General features: G+C 40.3%; 1 protein-coding gene across 1 annotated transcript in view; it reads right to left on the bottom strand.

Moving 5' to 3' along the window:
- Window positions 1–4,697, bottom strand: part of LOC121639980 (titin-like) — a 618,411-nt gene that overhangs the window by 313,977 nt on the left and 299,737 nt on the right. The window lies entirely within an intron of this gene.

Consider the following 4,697-nt stretch of genomic DNA (forward strand, 5'->3'; position numbering starts at 1 on the left):
AGAGAAGGAGGAAAATCTAGATAAAAACAGCCCGATATCTTTATGTGTACCAGCTAAACACTTTTGGCATCGAGTGTCTGTAGAAGTGCAGCAGCAACAAGCACCACCCAAGCAAGCTCACGTGTTTAAAGTGCGGCAAAGTTTTGATGCCTCACTTTTTGACTTTTCTCTGTAATTTGTTGTCCCACCAGCGAGAACAATTATGTCACAGACTTACATTTAAGACATTACATAGACTGTAGAAAGTCCTGGTGTATAATAAATCTTTCTGTTACAGTTTTATGTTGGGAATGGGATTTCCCAGCTGTCTCTGAAGGCATCTTACCTCTGACTCTGATTGCTTTACCCTGATTGCTAATACTTTCCACCTGTGTTGCTCCCTAGATAAGCAGGAGTCTCTGCTGCTTATTGCCAGATAATCAGCGTTTACTCCCGTACGTTTCCAGCCCTTCTCATCTATCTGTTGACTGTTTTTCAACCTTCCTGGAGTTTTTTTTGTACCTGCCTGTTTCAGCCTGGTAACATTTTGCTCTATTTTTTGTGCGGCTCTCTTGGACTTTGACCTTCGGATTATTTTACAGATTGGATGTGGATTCTGGACCAAGCTTATTTCCCTTTTGGATGAATAGAAGGAAATACTGGAGCTCTTGGAGTGCTCTTCCTGAATCTGAATGACCCGGTGCTATTAACCCTCTAGTTCTTCTTACATTATCTCCTGTTGTCGCTCGCAGTTTTGCAGTTTTTAAAAAAATATCTTAGCATGTTGGGCCTGCCTCTGTCCTGACGGTAGAAATAACTGTCTTCTTTTGAGTATTATCAACAGGTTGAGCACACACAGACCATTTTTGGTACTTGTTTCCTGAACATTAAGACTTTTTTTTATACTATATAAAAGCGCGTTGTTTACGGCTCTCTGCTGTCACTTTACATCCAGTAAAAATAGAAATGTCCTCATTCAGAGGAAGAGCAGAGCTGTAACACCTCTACCTTCATCAAAGCTAAAGAATATAAATACATTAGACGTTAATTTGTTAATATAGAACTTAGAAATTGACAAATGAGCTATGTCGACTGCATATTACAACAACCAGGCTTCTGGGCCTCAACCTACAGTAAAGACTGACACCAGTCACCATGAACAAGAGCACGATACCTGATTGTGTTTCATTCAGATCCAGTGCATTATGCCTCTGTTAGCCATAACAGTTAGAAGCATATGAACATAGTTGGTAACTAAACAATGCATTGATATTCAAACAAAGATGGATATGCATTAAGCTACTCAAATTATGTCAAGAAAACAGTTTCCATACTCCAATACCACCCCTATCACCTTCTTCTCCTGCTGATACAAGCCAGGTTGGGTTAATAATATTGATAATACAGTAAGTTTAGACCGGGCTGCATGTTTATTTTTGATATGTCTGTTCCAAATAGTACTAATCTCTGTTACTGTCACCTCTGACTAATCTCATTATACTTACCAACAAGTTAATTCTGTTTGCAGAACTGATGCTCATTGCTTATTTTATTTCCTCACCATTCTGAGTAAAAAGGGGGGAAGATGTGGTGTCTGACATCCTCATAAATAATCAGACCTGCTTGCACAGTGCAACAATTAAAAGGAACAACATTTTTCACCATCCACTGACTTCACCTCTGCATCAACAGGGTCACCATGAGTGTTGAATGAGGACATTTCTACAACAATAACATGGTTGAGCGTATAACTGCACAATACTGTTTGCTTACTTTAACAAGACCTCATATGAGTTGCGACTCTCGATGACAGTCGTAGACTCTAAAACATCATTAGCTTTACAGGCTACACCCGTCTGTGGCTGTGGAGACAGTGAGCAGCTGCAAATTCCTGGGGTTGCATATCAGTGAAGACCTCTCCTGGACTACCAACACTGCATCACTGACGTAGAAAGCCCAGCGGTGCCTCTACTTCTTGCACAAACTAAAGCGGCCAAGAGCTCCACCACCCATCATAACCACATTGTACAGAGGAACCACTGAGAGCATCTTTTCCAGCTGCATCACTGTGTGGGGCGGGAGCTGCACTGACTACAGCAGCAGAGCCCTGCAGCACATAGTGAACCCAGCTGGAGGATCATTGGTGCACCACTTCCCTCCCTGAAGGACATTTACACCACCCACCTCACCCGCAAAGTGATCCCAATGTGAGTGATGCAAGCCACCCTGCACACAACCTGTTCAGCTACCTGCCCTCTGGTAGAGGTATAGAGTCTCAGTTCCCGTACCACCAGACTCACTTTGCTTGTACATAGTACCACAACTTATACATACAACTTTGCTGCTACTTTCAAATCACTGTGAACTCTGTATTGTCATTGTTACAGACAGCCTTAGGATCAGTTCATGCCTTAAATCTTTTCACTTTATTTATTATCACTGTGTAATGTCAGATACTTGTTGTGCCTGTGCACTTTTTATGTTTTTAATGATTACTTCAGTGTTGAAACGTCCTGTCCTGTCTTTACTGCAGGACCGTGGGGAATATAATCTCAATTCCTTTGTATGTCTTGCACATGTGAAGAAACTGACAATAAAGCTGACTTTGAATTTGACTTTAGTACATGCCTCTATGGATTATCTGCAGCATGTTTTCACACTGAGCTCATGTTTCTTTCTGTGTTGCAGGATTAAAATGGGGAAGTGGGAGTTTTAAACCAAACATGCTGCTTTCTGCACTTCATACTGTATTTACTCCTGACTGACAAGAAAACAAGAAGGAAGTTATAAACAGTTATAAAGTGAGTTCAAGTCATAAAGAAAAGTAGAAAATATCTTCATATTTGCACAGCTCATCTCTATGACTTGTCCTCACATAATGTCTCAGAAAATCTAAATATTGGCCATCCTGTTGTACATTCACTAACTGTGAAAACACATAATGCACATTGTATTATACTTCAGTCACTTTATGAGCTCTTCAGAATCATTGCACTAAAACAAAGAAAAAACTGAAGCACATTTTTCACATTTTATCTGCTATAAACACACTAGCTCTGAGCTGAATGTGATGTATGAGGTCATTCTTGTACTCACACCTCCTTGTATGTGGTGAAGAACTGGAAAGTTGGCCTGTCAGTTTGTTCTCAGGCCCTAGAAGCCTAATAATGTTTGACACAACAAAGCAAATTATTCTTTAATTCAGTGTTTTATCTAGTTTCAGCTCTGAAGATAACATTATTAAGGTTACCATATCAACATGGTTGAAAAACAAAGGCATCTCAAAAAATACATGTTCATCTTTACAATTTCACACAAAATTTTCTGCTTTAATCTGCAGCAATCTGATGTTTCCCAGCAGGAGTTTGTATCATGAAGAGACGATCAATGTTCTTCACTTCACCTGTCAGAGATTTTAACTTTGTGGCTGTAAATGCTGTCCTTTCACTTGGTTCTGTTTGTGAAACAAAATGTTTAGCTTCAGCTCAGTGACACATTCAGTCAACGGTTTGGGGTCTAAACCACAATCCCACCACAATGTGAGAACATCTGCAGACTGTAGCATCAATACAATGAAACACTGAAATGAACTAAACATGACAAATATAGAGATAAAGAGATTTTAAATCTATTCCATGCAGGTTGGACATTATATACATCCATATGAGAGTTTTTATTTATATACAGATATGATCTATAGATGCACCAGAGGAATGATGTGTGGGTGTTGCAGAGGGAAATAACAAATAGAGCTCTGAGATGGAGAAAACCACAGTGGGTAGCAGACAAAAGCACAAGGTATTTATAACAACTGTGGTTAGGCTGAACTACTTTAACAGTTTTCTGTGGGGATGAATGAGCTGCTGTGGTGCTGCTTCCTACTCTGTGGGGCTCAGAGTAAAGTCCAGGACTGACCTGGATCCTCTGATCAGCTTCTGTTCAGTTCTTTCCTGCCCTGTTCTGTACATTCACCACCCCAGCAGACCACACAGTAATACATGCTGATGCTAGCACAGTGTTGTATGTTTTCAGCAGTGACTTCCTAACTCCAAAAGACCTCGGCCTTCTCAGCTAGTGGAGATGAGTTTGGTCTTTCTTGTATAGAGCATCTGTGGTGGGTCAGTCCAGTTTATTGTTGAGGTGAACACCCGGTCACTGGTATACTGGTGCATGTCATGCAGCTTCAGTGAAGTCAAGAGAAACACAAACACAGATTTACTGAATGTAACAGAGACAGAATGGAAGGAATAAAAGTTAACAACATAACAAAGATGGAGGTCTGTAACAGGGATGGAGAGCTGGTTGGATACAGTGAGGGTGATTGGGGGATGAGTGAGAGTTAAACAGCTGAGTGTAAAAGTTTAGGAGCCTGGAACTGGTGAGAAAGGAACTGACCAGTTTATTATCTTCACATTTGAAGAAGTGGATGCACCTACAGAGGAGCAGAAAATATTAACATACTCGGGCAAACTGTCATGTCAAAAAAAAAAAAGCACAACTTCATAAATAACTACACATACACACAACACGTCCCTTATCAACAGACATTGCAATTTTTCTTTAGAGATTATGTTAATTAAGACCTTGCACAGACCTCTGTACATACAAACAGCTAAAATGTTTCTGCAATGGACAGGAAATGTAACCATGACAACCAACTGCTGTGGTCTAAACTACCAACGCTGTCTGAGCTCTGTGATAAAAGGGAAGGAAACGGA

The sequence above is a fragment of the Melanotaenia boesemani genome, chromosome 5 (genome assembly GCF_017639745.1).
Source record: "Melanotaenia boesemani isolate fMelBoe1 chromosome 5, fMelBoe1.pri, whole genome shotgun sequence".
Classification (NCBI taxonomy): domain Eukaryota; kingdom Metazoa; phylum Chordata; class Actinopteri; order Atheriniformes; family Melanotaeniidae; genus Melanotaenia; species Melanotaenia boesemani.